Here is a 26,416-nt window from a genome sequence, read left to right on the forward strand (position 1 = left end):
CCCCTTCCACTGAGAGCTTCCCCCCTGATACATCACATTCACAGAAAGCCCCCTTTCAGCCTCAGCTTCCAGGAAGCCCAACCTCAGACACCTACCTTCAGATATGTCATCGAATTCAACCCTTTTGTTTTGCAGATTAGATAGCTCGATGCTTATAGGAATGATTCATTCAAGCACATACACATGATAGATAGTAGAAGTAAAGGTATAACCCAGCGTTCACAACTCTCAGCTCAGACTTTCCCCACTACCCCCCTTGCTGGGCTTCTTATTATTTATTGTTTTAATTTTTATTTTACACTGGAGTATAGTTGATATACAGTGTTGTGTAGTTTCAGGCGTACAGCAAAGTGAATCAGTTATACATACATCCATTCTTTTTCCGATTCTTTTTCCATATAGGTTATTACAGAACATTGAGTAGAGTTCCCTGTGCTCTACAGCAGGTCCTTGGTGATGATGTATTTCATATACTGTATGGTAGTGTGTGTATGTTAATCCCATACTCCTAATTTATCCCTCCCCCTCCTTTCCCCTTTGGTAACCATAAGTTTGTTTTCTAAGTCTGTGAGTCTGTTTCTGTTTTGTAATCCACCATTCCCTTTAAAAAAAAAAAAGAGTTTATACAAATTAAAAAAAGAATCCTTCTAGACGAGGAAGCACGTTGAGTCGGTACGTTTTCTGTTATTTGAATTTAGTTTATCTCTCCTGATGATTTCAGTAAAGAGCCTCAAATCTTGATCCTAAGACATAAGCACCTCATGCGCCTTCATTGCCTCTGTGAAAAAATGTATATAGTCGGCGCTCCGTGTGCTCTGGTTCTGCCTATCCGCAGTTGGTTGAATCTGCCAGTGAGGAACCCATGGATACAGAGGACCGGCTATACGCTTATTATAATACGGACCAGCTGTCCGTATTACATAACGGACTTGAGCATCCGCAGATTTGGTGTCCACAGGGGTCCTGGAACCAATCCCCCACAGATCTCAAGGGAGGACGGCGCTGTTAAAGGCAGCTGGCAACAGTTGTCTGGTAGGTGGACAGTAGGTGGGGTGAGGGGACGTCATTAACCTCAGTACCCCTGGCAGGTCTAAGAGGAAGGCAGAGGGGACCAGTTAGTTCAGATATTAACCACCTTTGCGTTTACTCAGCAAGTGACCAGGCTGCCACGTCCCCCAGGACCTAGAGTCCCCTCCATATCTTTAAAAGATTATGCACATGGTTTCAAGATAGCGAGCGGAGGCATTTTCCCTGATGGTGATGGAGAAGGTTGGATAAAAGTGGTTACCCCTGATAGCCGATAAGTAAGGAAAGATTGATGGAAGCAGTGTTTATGGCTCATTTTAGTGTAAATCTCAGACGGTAGATGCTGGGTCTGTTTCTCCCTTAAAAAACAAACCCGCAAAAACCGTCCCTTTAATCGCTTCTGCTTATTTCAGCTAACATCGATGGATTGCTGCAGTTTCAGAGATGAGCTGGCAGAATCCCTAATCTTGAGGGGTTTGTAGTCTGGGAGGGGCTAAGCCCTGTAAACAGACCACTGCCGTCCACAGGGAGGGCTCGGGGAGTTACCTGTGTGAGATCTCAGGCCTGTTGCTGTAGGGGACGTGCGCTAGGGGAGAGGACACTTGAGCTGAGCCTCGAAAGCTGGGCTCTTCCAACCGTAGAGCAGCCAACGTGAGTAAATGCAGAGTCTTGCAGGAGTTTGGTCTGTCTCTTGGGGGCTCTCGGTGGCCCCTAATGGACAGGATGCAGCGTCAGCCCGCCCAGCCAGCAGCCAGGCCATGGGAACTTGTTGGTAAGAGCTGGGACAAAGCTCGAGTGCTCTGTTCTGCAGGACGGGTTGAGAGCAGGTCATCCCACTTAGAGGTGTCTTCCTGCTTCTTGCTGATCTGGTTGGACATCAGGCCACGCTACCAGCTGCCCTCACGTTACTGAGTTGATCTCTGTGGAGATCCTCACCAGCACCCCTAAGAAAGAGCCCCCGATGAGCATAAAAAGGAGAGAAGGGGGCTGCCTCTCCCATCTCCCTGCCGTCATGCTTTGGCTTACGGAAGGACCGCAGTTCCGAGTGGTGGGGCTGGATCCTAAGTAAGAAACTCTCCTGAATCACTGAGCCACAGGTTAGAAGGTCTTGAGCATTCATCGCATTTTTTTCTATCTTGGTGCTGAGAGAGTAGTTTCACATAAAATACCTATTTGACCTTCACAGCAACTCTTTGAGGTCAGGAGTGTTATTTTATGTTTACAGATAAGACAACTGAAGGTTGTGAGCTATTGGGAAGTGAGATAACCAAGTCTTCGTAGCAGAAACTCAAGCCCTAATTGTCATGTTCCCAAATATTTATACTAAATGATCTGCTTCTCAGCATGTTGACAGTGAGAGAAGACAGGGTGAAAATATCAGCTGTAATATCATCGACAATCATGGAGTTTTGGGGGGAAACGGACCTCCATTTCTCAGTCTCTCCTTGCCTCTTGGAGGTACCACTGCACCACGAAGTGGCACAGTTGTGGACGATTGAAAGGTTGCTGGTGTGATAGAAAAAAACCATTAAAAATACCAGTCCATCAACGACATCCACTGTGCATCTGTTTATCCCAGTCCTTCCTCCAACCAATAGGGATCTGTCACACACAGTTGATTTTCAGGTAGCTTAGATGCTGGGGACCCAGCATAAGTGACACGTGCTTCCTGCCCACAAAAGAATTATTTTGAGAGAGAGAGAGAGAGGCAGACATTTACACAAATAGTTGCAAAGAGTTGTTAAAGTGAAGAGAGTGTTATAATCATGAATCATCTTTTAAATCTTTATAGAGAATTGTTTAACACATTATCATAATTTCTTAGATGAAGATTTTTTTCCCCTTATAAGTAGATTTTGTTTAGGTCCACCCAAAATCCCACTCGTCTAGCAACATAGCAGAGTAGTATTGTGATCCTTGCGGGAATGTTTCACGAACAGCTGAGCTCCTTGATGCCATGGAGGGTGAGTTTGTTGTCTGGGAATGACAGAGGTCTCAGGGCTTCACCCTTGACCTTCATTCTTGGCTACCATTGCTGCTTTGTACAGTGGAGGGACACATTTGGAATATTTGCAAGTGGTGTTCATGGCTTGTAGGTATGTGACTGCTACTTTTAAGAACTCAGTGTGTCTTATAAGTTTGCTTGCTTTTGTTTTGGTTTTGGGAGAGAGAGTGTGTGTGTGTGTGTGTGTGTGTGTGTGTGTGTGTGTGTGTTTACATTTTATCATTCTTTCCATCGTCTCTGTAAGATATAAAAGTTGGACAATAAGGAATTCTGAGAAAAGAATTTAGAAAATTCTCAAGGCTGCACATGAGAAGAAAATGGTGATGAATTGGGGTTCTTTAATCCCCCAGAGGGCAAAAATCTATCCTCAGGGGAATCTGAGAAACAATGGCTCTTCAAGAGGGAAGAAAAGCTCTTAATTCACATACTATTTATCCTTTTGTTTTAAATTATAACGTTCGTCATTTAATAAGCTTTTCGGTCTCCAAGTGATTAATACCCTGCCAACTTGAGAAAATAACATTCTGTTAGAGTGACCTCAAAATATATAATTTTGTATTTCATATTACCTTCCTACTTCGAAAGATAAGGCAGATATGCCATCACCACTGAAAACAGTCGAGTAATGTCTGGTGACCGCCATCTTCATTTTAGGGAAGTGCGGGTTCTTACTGGCGTGCATAGGATCTCAAATAACCTTCAGAGAACAAAAATGGATGTTTCCCCTCAATTCAGTATCTAATTATCATGGATGACTTTTTAAATTTCATAGCTAATTTCTGGTTATATCCAAAGAAGTGACAATTTTATAAGTCTGTAAGTGAAAACACAAGACAGAGGGTCCTTTTAATGAAACAAGAAACATTAATTTTGCACAGTAATCCATCACCTTACGAAAATGTCGTTAATCCTGCGGGTGCTGGGGACAAGAAAAATGATGGGAATTCATTCACTTAAGCGACGTAGAGCTCTTTTCTCCACATTCTGTTTGTAGTTTACACCTTTTTAAACCCACTTTAATATTCTAACGCATTAATAATTCTTATGTGTGAAACGCATCACAGTGTTTTTGTTCTTCCTGTCTCCCTCCGATGCAAATGATGGTCTTGTCTGAGGACAAACCAGGTGGATCACATTCTTGGGAGATTACTGACAGCTTCTCTAAAAGAAAGACTGAAACAGTTGAGAAATTCTAAATGAAAACAAATATAAAGCTTTCAGGTTAAAGGTGATTTTACCTGTTACTCATTGTGTCTCAATTGAGTTCATATAAGTGGTTCATCTGATGTACGTTTATCAACTCTTGTTTAATTCTCTGATAATGCGTAATTGAGAGAGACAGCATTTTCTAGACGTAAATAAATGCCTCTATTCCTGTCTTTAAATGCCTACACTACTGGAATGAGTAGCACTCTTTTGAAATTTATACTGTTTGTTATACTTTGTGGACTGGAAACAAAATTGACAAAGGCTTGCAATAGTGAGAGAGATTTTGAAGAGGATGCATGTCTTGTAGTGCTATGTCACCCCAGCCGCTGGACAGGTTTCCAAGTGCTGTTATAGCAACCCAAATATGGCAAGGATCCTGGCATCTCAGGATCATTAGTTTGCTTTCCAACGGATGAGCAGACCCGTTCAGAATGCAAATACCAAGACCATTTCCAATCATGAGGGAATCATCACCACCACCACCACCATCATCACCATTATCATCATTATTACCATCACTACCATCACCATCATCATCACCACCACCATCACCACCACCATCATCACCATCATCATTATCATAACCATCATCACCATCACCATCATCATCACCATTATCATCATCACCACCATTATCATCATCACCACCACCACCATCATCACCACCATCACCATTATCTTCACCGTCATCATCACCATCATCACCACCACCATCACCATCACCATCACCATTATCATCATCACCACTATCACCACCATCATTGTCATCACCATCATCACCACCACCACCACCACCACCATCATCATCATCATCATCATCATCACCATCACCATTATCATCATCACCATCACCATTATCATCATCACCATCATCACCACTATCACCATCACCATCATCATCATCATCATCATGATTATCATCATTATCAGCATCACCACCATCACCATCATCATCAAAGCATTTGAAAATATGACACTGCTCCCTGAGCAATCTCTGTACAAACAATTCTGTTGAGATACTCAGATTTCCATGCCTGTCCATCATGGCAGGCTAGTTATTTTTGCCCCTGCTTACTGATGTCTGTCCTTCCCTTGATGGCCATTCCCCCACAAAGAGGGTTTTGCTCACCATGGAGGAGAAACCTCGTGTGAAACAAGGATCAGAAGACCCCCGAGGCATCAGGGTGGCCCATTCTTGCCCAGCAGTCGTGCCATATGGATGATTCAAATGTAGGTAGAGTTACGAGCTGCAACGCAGCATACCTTGGAGCTTGCTGTCTGGAGTGGAAGCGTGTTAGCGATAAGGATGCCAAGCTTATGCAGAAGTTACTACTTTCAGGAACGATGAGCAGAAGGTAGGAGACCGGCCGCCGTTAAAACATTTTGGTAACTGCGATTCCTTTGCATTTCTTCTGTGGCAAGGAAGTGCAGAGAAATCATCCAAGATGCTGTCCACGATTAAAGATAGTCATTGGTTGAAGACTTTCTTGGCTTCTCATTTGCTCATTCACGTTTTGGGCTCTTATAGCCATTCAGAACTAGAACTTTGCCTTTAAAACCTAAACTATGTACCCCAGTTCCTTTCTTCCTCTTTTAGACATAGGTAGGCCCTCGGTAGAGGTTTGGCAAATATCCCTGGCGCATCTTTGACTAGAAATGCACTTTCTCTCCCTTTCTGTCGCCCCCTCCTCTCTCCCTCTCCTTCCTTTATTTTGACACTTGGCTGTGCCATTTTGAAAGCAGCACAGCCAAACCCATTTGCTGATCATTCCAGAAATGGCCTACATCTGGGAAGTTATTTTCCCATTGGGCCAGAATCTGAAAGAAAGTACGGAACATCTTTTGTTGTTTCCACATTTTTGTATCCGGAATTATGAGATAATGTCCTCACAGCTGCAAAGAAATAAAAAAAACGCTTCTGGACAGGATATATTCACTTGTTAAGTATCACCAGAGAAAAACCTATTTAGAGGTGAGACTCCATGAGAACAGACATCCATTTGTATTTTGATGTTTCTGTTATACAGGGGCCATGGACTTGTATAATACTTTAAACCTGTTTTTTATTGGGCAAGATTGGCATACTCTAGTCGCATTTATTACTCCACAATTTTGACAAAAAAGGAGGAAGTTTCTTCTTTTTTGAACAGCCATATGAAGTTAGGGCCAAAATGTTTTCTTCCGTATATATGTCTGTATGTGTATGATTCAAGAGTGTCTAGTTCATGGTTTCTCAGCCTTGGCACCACTGACCTTTGGGGCCAGATTATCCTTTGTTCTGGGGTCTGTGCTGTGCATTGTGGGATGTTTAGCAGCATCCCTGGTCTTTACCCACTAGGTACCAGTAGCATCCCTCCTACCCCCAGTCATGCCAAAAAAAATATCTCCAGACATTACAATATGTGCCATAGGACAAAATCACCCTTGTTGAAAGCCACTGGTCTAGTTCTCTCTCTTTTTACTTGACGTCTGTCTCGGTTGATGTGTCTCTAGTTCAATGTCTGTATTCAGATATGTGTATCCACATCTAAATGTATACGTGTACGTATGACTCTCTTATTACAGATTCAGTTACCCTCTTTGAAAGAATAAACTCAGAGACATGAGTCCATACATCGATTGCAGTAACAATGTTCTTTTTCACTTATAACATGGGAGTTTGGAAAGGTGCTCATTTATGTCTCCGTTTGAGAATCTAGGAAAGAATAAGGCACTTATTTCGGAAAAAATGCTTGTCTTCCATTCTATAGCAAACATTCTCCTGAATGAAAACAACAGTATCTCTGTCTTTAGCAGTGATGATTCTGAAGACATGTCATGGCATCTGGGGATGTGGTAGCCTCTACGAAAATCGGGGCTTTCCAGCCATGCCCAGTCTAATGTGTAAAGTTGGTCACATTGCATCTTTTCCTTTAAATACCTGTTATGTTTTTAAAATTCGGTGAGCTGGTCCGAAAGTCTGATTCCCTCGGAACTTCTTTGCAAGTACACTGTCTTTTCCTTTTAAGAAACTTGTGTCTCTGAGCGTTCTTGCGGACCGCTTACGTGCTCTTTACCTCAAGTGCCTCGCCTAGAAAGTGGTGGCGATGGTAACACGGCTTCCCTGGATCGTGCTATGATACGCCACACAGTTCACTCGGAGCAGAAGCTCACGTGTACTTAGGTCTCCAGAAGTATTGGCTGCTGTGGTTCAGGTGAGCGAGGCACAGAGTGAGTGCTGTGCTGAAGATGCTGGGACAGAAAATGGAGCAGCGTGCACCCCTCGATCCTTCACAGGCTGGTCTAAGAGCAGTAAAAGGGAATTTCAACAACCTGACTTTAAAGTGGGCCAAAGACCTCAACTGACACCACACCAAAGAAAATATATAGATGGCAAATAGCATATGAAAAGATGCCCCACATCACATGTCATCAGGGAAATGCAAATTAAAACAACAAGATAGCACCACATACCCATTAGAATGGCCGTAATCCACGACACTGACAGCACCAGATGATGCCGGGGATGGGCAGCCACGGGAACTCTCCTTCCTTGCTGCTGGGAGCGCAGAATGGGACACTCACTTCGGGAGGTGAGCAGTTTCTTACAAAACGAAACGTACCCTTACCCCATGGTGTTTCTTCAGATGAGACGAAAACTTATGTAGACGATGAAACTCGCACTTAGATGTGTAGAGCAGCTTCATCCATCATGGCCAGAACTTGGAAGCAGCCAAGATGTCGCTCAGTAAGTGAATGGCTGAGTAAACGGAGGTACGTCCGGATTATGGAATACTGCTCAGCACTGAACAGAAATGAGCTATCGAGCCGTGAAAAGACACGGAGGAACCTGAAGTGCATACCACTGTGTGAAAGAGGCCCATCTGAAGAGGCTGCACACTGTATGATTCCAACCGTATGTCATTCTGAAAAGCAAAACTATGGACACAGTGAAAAGATCAGTGGTTGCCAGGGGTTGGGGCTGGGGGCTGGGTAGGAATGAATAGGTGGGGCACAGAGGATTTTTTTTTGTTGTTGGGGAACCAACATTGTTTTCTTGTCAACAGAACCTGCCTGGGGAAGTAGGGGGCCCACTCTGCCCCCAGGGGGGCTATGGACCTTGGTGGTCTGGGGCCCGTGGGAGAGATGGGTCCATCCAGTGAGAACAGCTCTGGCCACCACTGGCACCTGGGTGGTCAGAGGCAGGGTCTGGGGGGCCAGCAGGGGGCATGGGAGCCCTCCGGGGACCTGGGTCTTGGTTTCCCCTGGCTCATCTGCAGGAGGCCAGTGAGGGCGATCAGCTCACGCCCACTGAGCCAGGCAGCCAGAGGATGGAGTGGGGAGGACCCAGGGGGACATGACTGGGGGTGAGACCACCAGCTTCAGAGAGCCCATCACCTGCTGAGGGGCCTGAGACAGGTGCAGGGGAACACACTGCCCACAGGGCAGTGGAGGGTCAGAAAGAAAGACATCTTCACAGCACATGACTGGGAACCCTGCATCCCTGGGTGGCTGTTCTCCACTCTAATGTCCTGCTAGACTGGCCCTGAGGCCTCTGCCTGAGGCTACTTCATACAGAGGCCAGAATGAGGGATGGCACAAGGTATGATACTATAGTTACGGATATGTCATTATACATTTGTCCAGACCCATAGAATATACAGCCAAGGGTGAACTCTAATGTAAACTATAGATTCTGGGTGATAATGATGTTTCAGTGTAGCTTCATCAGTTGTAACAAATGTGCCACTGATTGGGATGTTGATAATGGGGGAGGCTATGTGTATGGGGGAACAGGGGGTGGATGGGAATCTCTGTGCCTTTTAGTTTTGCTATGAACCTAAACTGCTCTAAAAAATAAAAACTTTTTTAAAATAAATGTTTTAAAATTTAAGTTTTTAATTTAAAAAACCCTTTGAAGTTTCTTCGAAAGTTCTTAGTTCTAGGTAGTGAATGAAATTCAGATCTCTTATATGCTCTTGTCACTTAAAGATTTTCTCTTCCCGTATGATGCATGGGAATAGCTTAAGTAGATTTTTAAATTGAAATTTGAAATCCAGGATAGGTATTGTGTAAGTAGAAAAGGCCGTTGAATTCTAGGTCATCTATTCTATTAGGAAAACATAGCTGGCTTCCCAGATGCTGGGTGCTTATAATTCTGCAGATAACATATTTTTCTTGAAATTGACTGTTTTTATTTTTGCAAAGCGAGGTCTTTTCTTGGGGTTATCGAGCTTTCTCTTGTATCCCATTTAATTCATCATGTTTTCTCAAGTGATCTCTCATTAAAACATGCTATTTTTTTTGAAGTTCATATTAAAATAACCCGGAATCATGATGAATGGGCTAGAATATCATATAAGTCAGGGGATAATGTACTATGAGGTGTTCTGTATTAGTTTGATTAATTATTCTGTACTCTCTAGTGAATAGCATAAATTAGCACAATGAAGAAGCATATATCACAAGAAAACCATGTGACAAAAATCTGACTTAGTAAAGGCGATTAGAATGGGAAAACCATGTATCTCTAGTAATTCTTTTTTCCTGCTCATGTTTTCTCCACTACAAATGAAAGTCAACTAAACTACATCCTGAGCCTTCCAGCCAATATGTGTGTATCAAGGTGGTAGACTTTGCTTTAGTATTAAAATAAGTCCTTCTAGGATTTATTGAGTGTGTTCCAAAACGCGTTACTAAACTCTTGTGTAGGAATGCAAATAGTTTTCATTTATGGGGCATTGTGTGTTTTTTCAAGTAACATTTTTTAAGTGGTTGTAGTGATAATAGCAATAGAATCCAGTTCATGTATCCAGTTCATGTTATCTGGCAACACATTGTCTCTGGTTACTATTAATGCTTCTGAGTAATTAGCTCGATAATTTAAAATTAATCCTTAGCCTCTGCTGGTCAACACACCAGAAACCAGGCCATAATGAGTCTCTCGGGAACTGCTTATTATGAAGCACAGATCACCCCTGTCAAGTTTCACAGCTGCCAAGCATCTATTTTGAAAAATAATAGGGGACTTGAGAGTGTCTTTAAAGACTGCTGTGATTTTCCTCCTCACCATTGTCCCAGTCAGTGCATAGCATCTTCCTCGAGTTGTTTATTTTATGAAGATACCCAGAGACTGAGGTGAGGCTGAGACACAGTGGAGGCCAGCGTGGCCTGGACCTGCTGGGGATCATTGCCCTGGGTGATTCGTGCTCCCCGAGGTAGTGTCGGCCCTCAGGCTCAGAAGCAGAAACGGACTTGGAGTTGGTGGAAAATCAGGCGCGCGCACGCACACACACACGCACGCACACACACACAGACACACACACACACACACACACACACACAGACATCCAAAGATCAATTTATTACTTGATAAAGAGGATTGTATGTCTCAGTACCCAGGATGCTATGAGATACCTGAAGAGCTGGATAAAGTACTCAGGACTCTACGTGGTAACGTGGAGAGAGAGAAGGAAGCAACACTTGGAGTGGGATTCCATGAAGTCCTGTGTAGCAAAGTACGACCAGCAGTCCTCCTCCCTCTGCAGCCAGGTTCTCTAGCTTCAGCAAGCCTCAGAATCAGTGGGTAGCCTTGTTAAAACACAGCTCGCTGCACCCCACCCTCAGAGCTTTTGATTCTGTGGGTCTCGGGTCAGACTCGAGACGTGCATGTCTGACAAGCCTCCAGCTAAGGCGGACACTGCTGGTCCCGGGACCGCACTTTGAGAACCACTGATGTAGGGTTATTTATGCTCTGGGGCTTCTCTCTAGGGTCCTTTTCTGCTTGGTAAGTTGTGCCACGTTCTAGCATGGAAACTTTACGTTCTCTGCCCCCTGACCGCAACATTCCTCTTCTGACCAACCCTCCTCCTTCGTTCCAAGTTACATAACATTATTAAGATTTAGCTGATTAAGCAGGAGTCGGTGGTGGCTTCCTCAGCAGGAATGTCACTGAGGGCACAGTTTCAAAACAGTCACTTGTCTAGGGAGAGGGTTGGAGTCTCCGCTGGCCGTCATCTCTTTTGAAACATGGGTCACGGCTCCAATCTGTTGATGGGGGAAGAAACCCATCACTGCTTCCTCTGACCATATGTGTTCAGGAGATCTAGGTATAGGGAGAAGACGCCTTAACAAAGACCTCAGAGAGCAAAAGTCATTCGCAGGCAAGGTTTGTTATGAAATGAATTCGAGAACATGACGTTGGGGGGTCTGGACAGGGTAGAAAGAGCACCATAGAATGGACTGGTTCCCCTTGGGGGAGGGCAGATGCGGGGCATGCCCACATCATCTCCTTGTGACTGTGTGGTTGCTTATTTAAGAGGGCTGTTTTCACCCCAGACTGGACGGCTTGATCCTAAAGAGTCTACTCTATGGTTAACAGTTGTCTCCTTATGATGCAAGCGTATGCCTTAAGTACTTTATGTAAAACACGAGGGACTGGTCATCGTTGGCGGCGAGATGGAGAGAAGATGGGACGTACAGAGACACTGCGCTCTGACCGATGCCGGGAGGTGGCAGGGAGGTCAAAGTGAGGGAATATACCCCGACAGTGATTTTTTGAAGTAAGTGGAAAAACTGCATGAAAATATTAAGGCAGATTCTCAGTTGGGGTGGAGGTTGAGGTTTGGTTGAAACAACATAGCATTCCTTCCATGGCTTTGATTTAGTTTTAGTCACTGTTATGGGATGAACTGTGTCCCCCACCCCCCAAATCCATATGCTGATGTCCTCACCCCCAGTACCTCAGAAAATGAGCTTACGTGGAAATAGAGTTGTTGGAGATAGAATTGGTTAAGATGAGGTCATACTTGAGTAGGATTAGCCCCTAATTCGATATGACTGGTGTCCTTATAAAAAGGGCAAATTTGGACACAGACACGCATAGATGTGAGGACACAGGTAGAAAACTGTGTGACGATTGGATTTGCAAGAATGGGCAGCTAACGCTTAAAGGACCCATACTCCCTGGTGGCTTTCGGGGGGGGGGGCGGTTTAAAGGCATCATTTGGGGTGAGGGTTGCAGGGTACATGACTTTCTTCTGATTGGTTGGTGGTGAGGTAACAGGAATCTTAATCATCCACCTCTGGTTCCCGCCAGACTGGGTCTTGTGCTCTGTATGTAATCACCATCTTCCACCCGGGTGGGAGCCTTAGTTTCTGAAGAATAGCTCAAAGGTATGTGCAGATGGTTATGTATGTTCCTTGAGGAGCAACTCAGACTCTGTTTTATGCTGAACTATTGTTTAAGCTATCATTACTTTTTTTGCTTAACTGCTTTTCCTATGTTTCTGCATTCCCTCACTTCCCTAATTAGTAACTACTTAAGTCTGCTCTTTAGGACTTAGGGAAGGCCTAGAAGACTAAAGCCTTTTTCTGTAAACAAGAAACAGGGTACACGGAGGGGCTTTTGTACCAGGGAGGACCCTGCAGGGTCCTGCTCAGTTTCAGTCCCCCCTTTTCTTTGCTGCTCCTCGGCCCTGATGGGAACAGGGACAGGACAAGATAGGGAATAAAGTTTTGGATAGAGAGGTTAATTTTATACCTGGCAGGGGAACTCGGTTTTAGGGGGACTCAGTTTGACCATAAAGCAAGGAACGGCTAAAAGTTAAGAGAAGGGCATGGACCAGATTCTCCCCTAGGGCCTTCGGAGAGGGTTTGGCTCTGCTGACACTTTGATCTCAGACCTCTAGCCTCCAGAGGTGTGAGATAATGTGTTCCTGTTGTTTAAACCATCTAGTTTGTGGTACTTTATTACAGCAGCACTAGGAAGCTTCTTGTCACTGTGTTTCATTTTGAGTTTTAAATACTATTAGGAATAGCGTGATACTGTGATTTATAAGAATATATATTTGGTTGTTCAGGCGACCAGAGTATTTCTCATATTATGTATTTGGTCTTCACCCATTGGTTCCTGACTCACAACTCTTAAAATCCTTGCAATTTCCTGTAATAAGAGCGATGAAGGTATCTTTTGTTACGTTAATGAGAACGGGGTGACTTTTGAAAAGCTCCTGGGTAATCTAAAGAAGGGGGTTGGTTGCCGCCCCCTTCAGACATCCTGGGAGGGGAGGTGGGCTGGAGGTTGGATCAGTCACCAGTGGCCCAGGATTTAATCACACCTATGTAATAATAATAAGCCTTCTGTAAGAACTCAAAAGGATGGGGTTCAGAGAGGTTTGGGGTCGGTGCCCACGTGGAGGTGCTGGGAGGGGGTTGAGGTTGGAGAGAGCACGGAAGCTCCGTGCCCCTTCCCCATGCCGTGCCCTGTGCTTCATTTCCATCTGGCTGTTCCTGAGTTACGTCCTTTTATAATAAGCCAGTCATCTAGGCAGTAAAATGTTCTGTGGATTCTGTGGGCCGCGCTAGCAGATTAAACCCAAGAAGGGGTCATGGGAACCACTATTTATAGCCAGTTGGTCCCAAGTACAGGTAACAACTTGGACTTGCAACTGGCGTTTAAAGCCAAGGAGGGATTGTTGGAACCGCCAGTCTGTAGTTTGTTGGTCAGAAGCTCAGGTGATAGCCTGGGCTTGCTGTTGGCATCTGAAGGCGGGGGGCAGTCTAGTGGGACTGAGCCCTTATCCCGTGGCATCTGGCGCTGTGTCAGGGTAGATAGTGTCCGAATTGAATCACCCTGTTGATGTGCAAGAATTGCTTAGCGGGAGAAACCACCCTCCCCCTCGCAACACACATGTTGGAATTGGGTCCAGGACCCCCAAAGAAATAGTATTTGTTGTTATTAGATTTTTAATGTTCCCCCAAATGGGGTTATGAGTTATGACTTCAATTTAGTGCAGCTCTGCGTTGAAGTACTGGTCTGATCTATGCTTTGCATGGACCTCGTGCGTTTGCGAAGATTCCAAGCAACCAAATGATATAGAAGTTCACGACTGACCTTATTCCTAAACAGTTGAAAGTCATTTTCTTTATCATTAAATCAAAACTTATTGAACGCTCTTAGAATTCTGACTTCTCCACAGTTAATCAATCCCGTGAGCCAGGCAGGACTCCAGAACCCTCTGTGAACTTCTTCTAAGTTATTAAGAGTCGCTCCTCGTGCGAAAAGCGCTCCTGTCAATGGATTTGCATCTTGCCAGCTAGACAGTCGTCTTGACTTTAAATGATCCCAGGGGTCTTCGTAAACATCTCTGTGACGATCTTTCTAAAAACACTCTTCTTCGCATTTTAGTAAAGAAGAAATTAATTTTTCCGAGAGCTCACGGTTTACGATGGAGAAGTGACCTGGGATGCTCAGCAGGGTCTTCTGACTCCACATGAGGTGTGCTTTGTACTAAAATATTTTGGTTTGAATCAACAATGTGTTACATATTTTTAGACTTCCTGGACTCCACTATCTGCGTCTCTAAAGAGAGGGCATTGGTCTTGAATCTCCCTTAACTCTCCCAATTCTCATGATCTAGAATTTTCCTCAGATCCTGGTGTTGCCAGTATTGCTGATGGCTGTCACGTGTTACTCAAATCTGTGATAATGAGTGACCCAAGTGGCGAGACAGTCCTAGGCATGGTCATTCCGAGGTTTAGTGCCATCACTGGACACTTACATCCTCCCTCCCCACCCATTCTGCACTTTCCCTTCTCCTCAGGCACTGGTGGGCATTTCTCAAAAAGTTCCCCATTTCACGTTCACTTCCAAGATGCGGGCTGTCTGCATCATTATCTTGGTCCCGCCGTTGAGTTTCATGGGGTTGAGGAACATCTCTGTGGCCTTCCCTCTCAGGACTCAGACTGAATGGACCCTGTGTTGCGTCTTCCTCATGTGGCTTTGGCCTTTCTTTGTAGGTGTTGTAAGTGTTTTGGGGAGTTATTAGAGGTGTTAAGTTAATTAGAGGATAAAATATTGGCAGGCAGAAGGTCTGATAGTTAATACTTCTTACCTCTTTGCTCTTTAATGGTTTTGAGAGGTTTAGATAGGAATTCAGGGACGGAAGAGTCGATGAGACAGGGTAACATGTTACTGGGACACTGTAACCTCTTTCCTTTGGAAAGTTCCTTGTATCGTAAGACAGTGGCATGCCATTAACGACTGACACGTGTCTTGTTTTCAGCAAGAAGATGGATTAAATGACCCTCAAAGGTCTTCTCTGTTTTGTAATTATAGGGTAGCGTCTGAGTCAGAATTCTACAGTTCACAAACATTTTGAGTGCGTGTTTGCAATCATGTTTTGGGTCCCTTTCCTCGTCCTGGTTGTATGTAGACAGCAGGCTTGGTCCTCGTCGAATAGATCTTATACTTTCACAGAGAGGGATTGACAGAAATGCCCACTGATGCAAATGCTTTGCACAGAACATGACTGTTAGTAATGTTGAAGGAGGTCTCAGAGAGCTCTGGGATCCCACATGGCTCATGTGATGAACGGTGGAGAGCCCTCAATAAGTTTTGCTATAATAAATTGGTTTTCAATTGCTTATGAATAAGAGCAGCTTTTGTATACTACCCTTCCCAGGTAGGACAAGATTGAATCCCTCTGTAGCTCAGAGATCTTGTGAAGTCATTGTTCTGGTAGCTGACTACATCCCTTTAGATTCTGCTAATATTTCTCCTAATTTTCTGTTTTGTTCACGTCTAAAACATCCCACCATAAAAACACAACAGCAACAAGAGCAACAACAATTAAGGAAAGAAAAGGCCTAAGAAGACCCCTAAATATTCCTAGTCATTTAGCGTTGCCTAAGTATACTTTAGTGAGTTGTAAATATGTACGTCATCAGTGTCTTTCCAGAGAATGATAGTAAAAGATGTAATTAAGAGTTGTGTAAAGTTACGTTTTTAAATTGCTGTTCCACGTTGCTCTTGCATTTTTTCCTCCTTTGATAATGGTTTGAACTCTTCGCAGGAACTTTGATGTGTCTTTTAAACAATATTTCCACTGTTCCTTTCAGTTGTTTGGTACACAGCCTCACACGAAAGTTGCTTTCAAAAGGGCAGATTAACACAGCTGCCTATAACAAGTGGAAACGTATTGGAAAAACAATATGTTCTTCGGTGAACGTGCTCAGGAGACCACAATTCTCTTAGTTTCAGGAAAGATGTATTAACCTGCAGTGGAATTGTGGTGGCTCCTAAGCTAGCCTGGTGGATCGAGGAGCATCTTGTTGGGACTTGCAATGAAGAGATGTGTCCTTGGGCTGTAATGCTGACCCCCTTACCAGCCTTTTCCTATAAACCCACTTTCCTCTGCTGCACTGGAGGGGCTATACTTCCGTGCTGCTCTTAACACCTTCCCACCATGGGGTTCCTTTCTTCACCCCCCTCATCTTTTTCGAGAAATACGCCTCATATCTGCTTGCCTTTGTTGAGACGTAGCTTCTCCCAGAAGCCCTTCCATTGGAGAAAGCGCATTCCCTCACACTCGATGTCTACGGCAAGATGCATGCTTTTCTCGGGTGGTGTTATGCGTGCAGCATATTCTGAGGTTTTGAGATCTGAGCTCAGAACCTTCCTGGGTGGTGTTCTTAGGATCAGCCCTGCAGGGGAAGTGGACGGAGCCTGGAGCGGGAGGCGGAGGCGGGCTGCGGGCCGGAGCAACTGCAGCCACCGCGGGTCCCGTCGCACGCCCTGGAGCTTAGGGTGCCTTGAAAGTTACCCCGAATGGGACGAGGTTGGTCCTTTGTTCCCCAGCATCAACCAGGCATTGGATACGGGCTTCTCCCTGAAGGAACGTGGCCTCGGGTCAGCTCTCTTCAACCAAGTACCACTTCTGGGCGGGGAGAGAGGGAGTTTAGCCGTGAGCTGCCAGCTCTCAACACTCTCAGGAGCCAGGAACGTGTTCATTTCAGTCACGTGGTTGGGATGTGGGGCCATCTGGGTGGTCCATGGCAGTATTTCCCACAGACAATTACTCTTATTTTGTAGAACAGAATTGTCCCACAGTGCCAACCATTGGCACACCTTGGCGCTCTCACCCACCAGAACGCTTCTGTCTTACGCTTTTTAAACTCCACTTTTCCATGCTGAGCACAAGCACCTACCATTTTAGTGCTTTCATTTCCTTTGCACAAGCGCTCTGTCTCGTTCAGCACAAGACCTTCATTCCGGAATCCCTCAAAGTTGAGATAGCCTATTGGCCTAGTGTTTACTACACGTGCCACATTGTAAGGAACGTTCGGGGCATCTGTTAAGCTACAGGTTCCAGGGTCGCGTCTAGGTCTGCCGAGTCAGTCCCTGAGAACCTTTGTGTTTAACACATTTCCCAGGTGATTCTGGAACCAGGCAAGTTTGCAAGTACTGTTACATTGACCCTTCTTGTCACTTCCTGCTGAGTCCTGCCTAGGACCCGTGATGCATCATTTTAATCTTTTTTTTCCCCCAGTAGTTTCGTTTTCTTGCCCTTTGGCTACTCTCTAGCTATAAAATTCTAACTCGAAATCTGCCAGGCTCCAGTAGCTGCCTGCTTGGATGTCAGCTCAGTGTTGGGTACTGCCAGGAAGATCACACACCTGTAGGGAGCGGTGTGACTGTCAATCCACCGTCTCAGCCGCAGGTAAACGTCTGAACTGTCCATCCATCCTCCGAGTGTGCCTCGGGTCAACTTCAACTCTCGTCTTCCTTCAGCAACTAGTGCGCTTTTCACTTCTCTCCTTAAATTCCCTCCCCCGTTACACTCACTTCTTGTGGGAAGTTTCCTCAGTTCTGGTCTCACTGGGAAGAACGAAGGGCACGGGAAGCCCCTTCCTCCCAACTTCCCGTCAAGACAAATTCTGTACTCACATCGCATGTAGACATCGTAGGAGCTGACGTTGGGTTTACCTTCGGTGTTTGTGGTATGGGCAGACCTTCCTACATCCGCTGACCATCCCCTGCTCCTTATCATCACAGGCCGACTTTCTAGAAAATAGTTACCAGTTTAATAAATCACTCACTACTTATTTCCTGGCTGCAGATTAGGGAAAGGGGGAATAGTCCCCAGAAGAGTAACTATGAAGATATGTCAGTATGGAGGAGAAAGGGATTTGTGGAGAACTGACATACATCTGTATACAAGATTTCACGGGATCTACGAAGCCGTGGGCAGAACAGCCATTTTTACATAACCCAAAGATTTTAAAAAAGTGATTGTGAATAATGACAGATGGTTTAATGATGGTCATTTATGAAGCATCATTGGGTCTCGCTAATATCTTGTTGCTTTGTTAACAGCTTTCATCTGGTCCAGGAGATTTGGAGATTTCTTCCGCCTTCATTTGCATTTTTGCATGAGATTGTGAATCCTTTTGTTCATATATTAGTAAGAACGTGTAGCACAGATTCATCTACCTGTGACATACTCCTTCCTTAAATCCTATAAAGTATTAGTTATTAGTTACAAGAAAATATGAAAATGTGCAAGTTCAGTCTTTCCACCAATGAATATTTGCTGCACCTCTTTAGTCTTTGCATTTCTGAGCACAGAATAATTTTTCCTTTCAATGTCAAATCTTAGTCTAATTATTTTAATCACATTTTTTAAAATTAATTTTTATTGGAGCATAGTTGATTTACGATGTTGTGTTAGTTTCTGCTGTACAGCAAAGTGAATCAGTTATACATATGCATATATCCACTCTTTTTTAGATTCTTTTCCCATATAGATCATTACAGAGTATTGAGTAGAGTTCCCTGTGCTATACGGTAGGTTCTTAGTAGTTACCTATTTTACATATAGCTGTGTGTATATGTCAATCCTAATCTCCCAATTTATCCCTCTCCCCTTCTTTCCACCTTGGTAACCATAAGTTTGTTTTCTACATCTGTGACTCTATTTCTGTTTTGTAAATAAGTTCATTTGTACCATTATTTTAGATTCCATGTATAAGCGATATCATATGGTCATTTGTCTTTCTCTGTCGGACTTCACTCAGTATGACAATCTCTCGGTCCATCCATGTCACTGCAAATGGCATTGTTTAGTTCTTTGTTATGGCTGAGTAATATTCCATTGTACACATGTACCACATCTTCTTTATCCATTCATCTGTCGATGGACATTTAGGTTGCTTCCATGTCTTGGCTGTTGTAAATAGTGCTGCAGTGAACATTGGGGTGCATGCATCTTACGGTTTTCTCTGGATATATGCCCAGGAGTGGGACTGCTGGATCTTATGGTAGCTCTATTTTTAGGTTTTTAAGGAACCTTCATACTCTTCTCCTTAGTGGCTGCACCAATTTACATTCCCGCCAACAGTGTAGAAGGGTTCCCCTTTCTCCACACCCTCTCCAGCATTTACTATTTGTAGATTTTTTGATGACTGGTATGAGGTGATACCTCACTGTAGTTTTGACTTGCATTTCTCTAATAACTTGTGACGATGAGCATATTTTCACGTGCTTTTTAGCCATCTGTATGTCTTCTTTGGAGAAATGTCTATTTAGGTCTTCTGCCCATTTTTGGATTGGGTTATTTGTTTTACTGATATTGAGCTGCATGAGCTGTTTGTGTATTTTGGAGATTAGTCCCTTGTTAGTTGCTTCATTTGCAAATATTTTCTCCCATTTTGGAGGTTGTCTTTTCATTTTGTTTATGGTTCTTTGCTGTGCAAAAGCTTTTAAGTTTAATGAGGTCCCATTTGTTTATTTTTGTTTTTATTTCCATTACTCTAGGAGGAGGATCAAAACAGATCTTGATGCAATTTATGTCAGGAGTGTTGTACCTATGTTTTCCTCTAAGAGTTTTATAGTATCTGGTCTTACATTTAGGTCTTTAATCCATTTTGAGTTTATTTTTGTGTATGGTGTTAGAGAATGTTCTAATTTCATTCTTTTTCATGTAGCTGTCCAGTTTTCCCAGCACCACTTATTGAAGAGGCTGTCTTTTCTCCATTGCATATTCTTGCCTCCTTTGTCAAAAATAAAGTGACCATATGTGCATGGGTTTATCTCTGGGATTTCTATCCTGTTCCATTGATCTATATTTCTGTTTTTGTGCCAGTACCATACTGTCTTGATCACTGTAGCTTTGTAGTATAGTCTGAAGTGAGAGAGCCTGATTCCTCCAGCTCTGTTTTTCTTTCTCAAGATTTCTATGGCTATTCAGGGCCTTTTGTGTTTCCATACAAGTTGTACAATTTTTTATTCTAATTCTGTGAAAAATGCCTTTGGTAATTCAATAGGTATTGCATTGAATCTGTAGATTGCTTTGTGTGGTATAGTCCTTTTGACAGTATTGATTCTTCCAATCCAAGAACATGGTATATCTCTTCATCTGTTTGTGTCAGCTTTGTTTCATCAGTATCTTATAGTTTTCTGAGTACAGGTCTTTTGCCTCCTTAGGTAGGTTTATTCCTAGGTATTTTATTCTTTTTGATGCGATGGTAAATGGGATTGTTTCTTTAATTTCTCTTTCTGATCTTTCAGATCACACTTTAAGTAGTAATTAAACCCAACATGTATAGAACCAACAAGGTACACAACTCAGTGTAAATGGTGATAGCGTGCACAACTGTGACCACCAAGTTCACATGTGTAAAGTGTTGACCTCTATGTCATGACTGCCACCTGGCCAGCAATGATGGTGCACATTCATGGCAGTTGGGAGTAAGAAGCACCCCGACTTCAGAAACAATCAGATTTTATGTCTTCATGGTGTGTTATCTTGGGACTTTTCCTAAGGTTGTTGAAAGGGTATGTTCTAGGTCCAAACAAGTGGACCCTGGTTATTAATCATGTTTCCAGAGCTCATTGCCTCCTCGTGTGAACCAAACTTTCTTTCTGTGCTTTGTCTCTAATTCCTGTGGACTGCAGGTGTAGCTGGGATACTCAGATTTTAGTGGGGACCGCATATCCAAAGTTGGGCGGGCCGGCCCGGCGGTTGCCATGGAGAGCGAGCTGAAGCTACATAACTGAGCCTAGCCTCCTAGTGTCAGAAAGTACCGCCTCTTCATTCAGGCATCCACCAAAGGGGCCGCTGAGAGGCAGTCCTCATGCCAATGGCTTTAGTGTGGCTGGGTTATAATCATCTTAAAGAATGCAGAAGATTTGCCTTCGCCTCTTGATGACAAAAGCAAAATGTGCTTTTATATTAAGTTTTAGAGAGGTTTTAGCATCTTGTGTTTATGCCCAAGGACTTAATATGCCACTTAACCCAGACTTTTGGGACCTTTTCTATCTTTCTTGCCTATTTCATCCACTTCCTTCCCTACGGCTCCTTCTCTTCTTCCCAGTCTTGTCTTTCTCACCATCACTGAGACCCAAACAAATGATCAACACTAAAGTCAGGGACCCTTCAAAGTAAGGGTTGGAAACAGAAGTGGGTGTGGCCGACACAAGCCACCCACCTTGGAGATAACCCTTCCAGCACTTCGAAGCAGATGGTCATTCCTACCTGCTGAACCCTTGTACCTCTGCCCTGCCAGCCTGGGCCCTTTATTCCATAGGCGTTTACTTTCCAGACAAGCAGGTATGGCGACTGGGGAGAGGTTCCTGGAATTGGGAGAATCCACACAATTCACCAGTGAAGTAAACACTTGAGAGTGATGTCTGAGCATACGCCTGCCTTCATAATCTGCATTCATCTTCATCGACACCGTTTCTTGTCCCTGCTGTGAAGGAGGAGCTGGGAAGAGAATGAAGTTTATACCGACGTTTCTTTTTCTCGGTTTCCCAGGAACAGTGCTGGCGTTGTTTAATTTATATAGGTACTCTATTGCTCGTGCTTCCCTTACTTTGTAATACAAGTCATTTACTAAATTTTAGTTATTACATTTCATGCTCCCTCTAAACCTACCTAAGGTTGGATTTCTTTCGGCACAAGTCATTTATTCAGTCTTGAAATCTTCCAGGGCTTTATGTGATTTTGTGGAGAATGCACAATTTACCAGAATTTTCTCCTGAAAGTATAAATTTTATGACCAAACATGGTTCAGTGAATACATACCCAAAATCATAGCTGTGGCAAGAATGAATTCAGACCTAGCACTTCCTCTTGGAGGAGATTACAGTTGGAAGACTACTGCCTGAGGTGTGCTAACAGAAGCTAGCATCTCCGATTCTGTGGTGGGTCCCAGCATTCTGTCAGAGACAGTAAGTAGTAAAAGTTGCGTCCTCATTTAGTGTTCTCCCACAGACAGAATTTGTAAGCATATTCCTTATTAAAATTCATAGTAAAGTGTTAATGAAAGTAATGTTTTCCCATATGGCATCATCGAGCCCTTGCTGTTCTATAAATTTTTCTTTAGATGACTTTATTTACATCTATAAAAAGATAATTAGCATGACTGTTTCTTAAGTAATTTGTACTTGCTTCTGAATACAAGTTTTTGTTCAGATTTTCATATTCTCAGGCCCAATCTCTTGGACACTCTACAGGAAACAAAATAATGAGGCCATTTCCTAAAAGCTCCACCCAGAGAAGATGAAAAATTTGTTCAGCTCCATCTGTTTATTTCCTTCTTTTCAGTTCCTCATGATCTAATGATTAAGTTTAAATTTATTTGTATGACTCCCTATTCCATTCATGTATTTATTCAGTCAATATTCATTAAGATCAGGAGGGAGCCAGTGGTGAGGGGGAGATATAGACACATTCTGTCTTTAAGGAGGTCATGGGCGGGGCTGAGGTGGGGAGTGGTCGTGATGATCACTAAGGAAAGAGAACACGAATATGTTTATACTTGGCAACTGTGTAGAATGCGTCGGAAGAGAAGTACAGGGAGGCGCAGAGCATGTGCAACAGGGGAGCTGTTGTAGTCAGGGAAGGCTTCCTGAAAGAAGTGGCCCTTGCAGTGACCTGAAGGGTGCATGGGAGTCGACTTGGGGAGGGACAAGTTCTGGGTGGGAGGACAGCACTTACAGAGGTTCTCGTTCCTGGACAAGCTTGCCAGGTGTGAAGAAGTGAAGCAAAGCACGTGGCCGGGCCCTGCATTCCGGTGGTGGGGGCCAGAGGGGAGGGCTGGGTGTCTGGAGAGGTGTATTTGTACGGTCAGATACTGTTTTCCTGTAGAATTCAGTTCACTCTGAGAGATTGGTAGAATTCAGAGGGCAATTTTTTAGGGGGACTGGTTAATGAAAAGGCTGTTTATTTACTGAGGATGGTCCATAACATGTGAAAGAACTCCTACTCTAAACAACAGATGTAAACACATAGCTTTTTTTACCTTTTAAGTAGACTTTGCTTTAGAGCTGTTTTAGGTTCACAGCAAAATTGAGCAGAAAATACAAAGAGTTCCTATATACCCTCTGGCCCTATACGTGCACAGCCTCTCCTGTTATCACCCTCCCCCACAGTGGTACATTTGCTACCTTGACGACCCTTCATCCACATGTCATCATCACCCCAAGTCCGTAGTTTACATCAGGGTTCGCTCTTGTACATTTTATGGGTTTGGACAAATGTATAATGTATCCACCATTACAGTATCATACAGAGTGGGTTCAGTGCCCTAAAACTCCTCTGTGCTCTGTCTGTTCATCCCTCCCTCCCCTCAGCCTCTGACAACCACTGATCCGTTCACTGTCTCCATAGTTTTGCCTTTTCCAGAATGGCATAGAGTTGGAATCATACAATACTGTAGCCTTTTCAGACTGACTTCTTTCGCTTAGCAATATGCATTTAAGTTTCCTGAGAAATATTCTGAATGAATGTATCGTTGTGATGACCACTAGCAAAGATTCATTTTAAAAAATATTTTGAGCCATGGAAATGCTGAGTCTCAATTTAAGTGTCCTGGACCCCTCTTTTAGCTGCTGTGGAACACCTGAGAAACTTTGTGAGTGTATCGACAATAGAAAGGAATATCCTTATAACAATAAACGAAATCAACTATTTTATTTCTTAATTCCAAAGTAATAGGAAAATATTCTGGATGAAAATGAGCTGCTAAATTTTAATCTATGCCTTCATTTTAGAAACTTTACATTTAACATGAAATGAAAATCATCGATGGAGTCACAGCTAGTTCCTTGTGGTTTCATAGGGTTGATTTGTAAAGTTTAGGTCTATTGTGGGTTTTCTGGAACGGTTTCAACTCAAATGTTCTGTCCTGCTGTTGGGCAGTCGCTCAGGGCTGAGTTTCCGAAACTGCCCACTGCTCAGGCCTTGGGGCTCTTCCACACCGTCCCCTGCTTATGCTAAAAAAACAAGTGGAATCTGTCCTAATTCTCTGCTTTCTTTGCAGATGGTTGTATCTAGATAACTAGTTTTCATCTCTCTTTATCCTTCCCTTGAGGGCTGTCTTTGAGTGAAGTGTTTACTTGAAGCTTTTGAAGAATTATTTTTCTTAAAGGAAAAAATCAAAAGGCTAGAAATGGAGGGACTTTGAAAATATCATTGAAATAGTGTCTGGGTGCAGTTGATTGAACTTTATATAGACTCTTTGAAAGTTGGATTGAGTGGCATTCATGTTTGATCTAGTTAAACCAATAAAATACAGGATATAATCTTGAGATAATTACAAAAGTCCCGCTGTCTGATCCTACCTGGAGGTTACAATGATGATTCTAGAGGCAAATGTCTTTCATGCCTAATGTACTTTGTCTCTTTATTTTGCTGGCTTTTAGCCAGAGCGAGACTTTTTTGTTGTTGTTGTCAATTGGCTTTAGTGGTGAAGGCTATTGTAATGCAACTAAAAACTTCCCGGAGGCGGCATGTTGAAATGTACCGGATTCTTGTCTTTTTCCATTGCTTTCCTGCTCAAAGAGAGGTAAGAGCAGGTAAGCAGCGTAGGTGGATGGTGCAGTGTACGTGCACACCTGGCCCAAACACAGTGGCTGGAGTTACTCAGGGGCTTATAGACATCCTTGATGCCATTAGGCAGGGTTCATAGAAGTTCTTTGTAGAGATAAATTGTATGTATGGCCGATGGTGATTGGTAAAGGCAAAGGCATAGGGCAGCTGCAATACCTTGACATGGGGGGGGGGGGTTGTTTTAAGAACAATAGGAAACCCAAAACCCAAAAAAGAAATAGGGTGGAAATGTGTGTGTGTGTAGAAAATTTCTGCAGAGAGAAAACTCCATGAATAAATTCAAAAGACAAGTGATGCACTGGAAACATTTTACAACACCTATTACAGACAAGTTATTATTAAGTCTAATTGGTACTAATAGCTGCTGCAGTTGCTAAGAAAAGGGTAAACCATCCAAAATAGAAATGGTAAAACGCATAGACAGTTCACCGTAAGGGAAATACAAATGGCCAATTAAAGGCAGTTAGAGCAATTGCCGTCTCATCACATTGGCAAACATGGGAAAATTGCTACCACCCAGGGAAAAGTCCATGATAATTCCCCCCGCCCCCCTTGCACCCCCCAAGCCTCACTAATAAGATGGAACCGGTTAGCCTAGGATGAGTGTTACACACAGGAGCTGGGAGACTGGAAGTCCAGGATTACTCCTGCACTCCTCAGAACAAACATAATGGCAAACAAAGGAAGTAACGTCAATAATCACAATGGTCTTAAAAAAAAATTTTTTTTTATATCTAACTCTGTGCCAAATATTTTGCTAAATACTTTGCATGGATTACCTTTTTAATCTTCCCAAGCAAACTGTGACATACTATCTTCAGTAATGAAAAAAGAAATGATTATAATCACAATAATCTTTCATGCCTGCTCGCTGTTGCCCCGAATATTTCTTTCTAATGACAGCTTTTCATTTGATGATTAATGGGAAATTGTGCTTAAAATGAAAATGCTGTGGTCGAGGAGATGCATTGATATTAACTCCCAATAAAATGTAGACAACAGATGGGCTTTGTGGCTATTGGGGTATTCGAGCCAATAGGACAGGGAACACTGTGTTTCAGCATGGGAGGGGGCGCAGAGTTTGCGTTTGCTGGGCGGCTGAAGACAGTCTTTGCCGGATTCTTTTATTGTTGAGGTTGGACCATTTCATCTACAAAGGGAGCAAAAGGATTCTAACCAAGGTGTGCCATGAACAGAGCGTCTCACAGATCGAATCCTGTATTTTCTTTTTTAAACCCCCTGACATTTACTAAATAAAATATTTTATTTCCAATAAGTCAAAATCCACTGTAATCTGCTTTCTACCTACTCAGCCAACCTCCTCTCCTATTGTCTGTTCCAGCCCATCCATCCGATCTGTCGTTCCCTGAGCTTACGGCGTTCAGGACTGTCTGGACCAATTCTGCTCTCCTTCCGAGATTATAAACCTGGAGATTCCTTCACAGCCCACTGTAAATCTCACCCTGTGTCTCACTCAGCTTTCCTCACTGGGGTACTCACAGTTGAGTTTAACCACTGG

General features: G+C 43.5%; 1 protein-coding gene and 1 pseudogene across 1 annotated transcript in view; one reads left to right on the plus strand and one right to left on the minus strand.

Moving 5' to 3' along the window:
* ANOS1 (anosmin 1) overlaps positions 1–26,416 on the plus strand; it is a 189,769-nt gene that overhangs the window by 7,231 nt on the left and 156,122 nt on the right. The window lies entirely within an intron of this gene.
* LOC132418697 (histone deacetylase complex subunit SAP25 pseudogene) lies at positions 8,331–14,936 on the minus strand (annotated as a pseudogene).

Source organism: Delphinus delphis, chromosome X (genome assembly GCF_949987515.2).
Source record: "Delphinus delphis chromosome X, mDelDel1.2, whole genome shotgun sequence".
Taxonomy (NCBI): domain Eukaryota; kingdom Metazoa; phylum Chordata; class Mammalia; order Artiodactyla; family Delphinidae; genus Delphinus; species Delphinus delphis.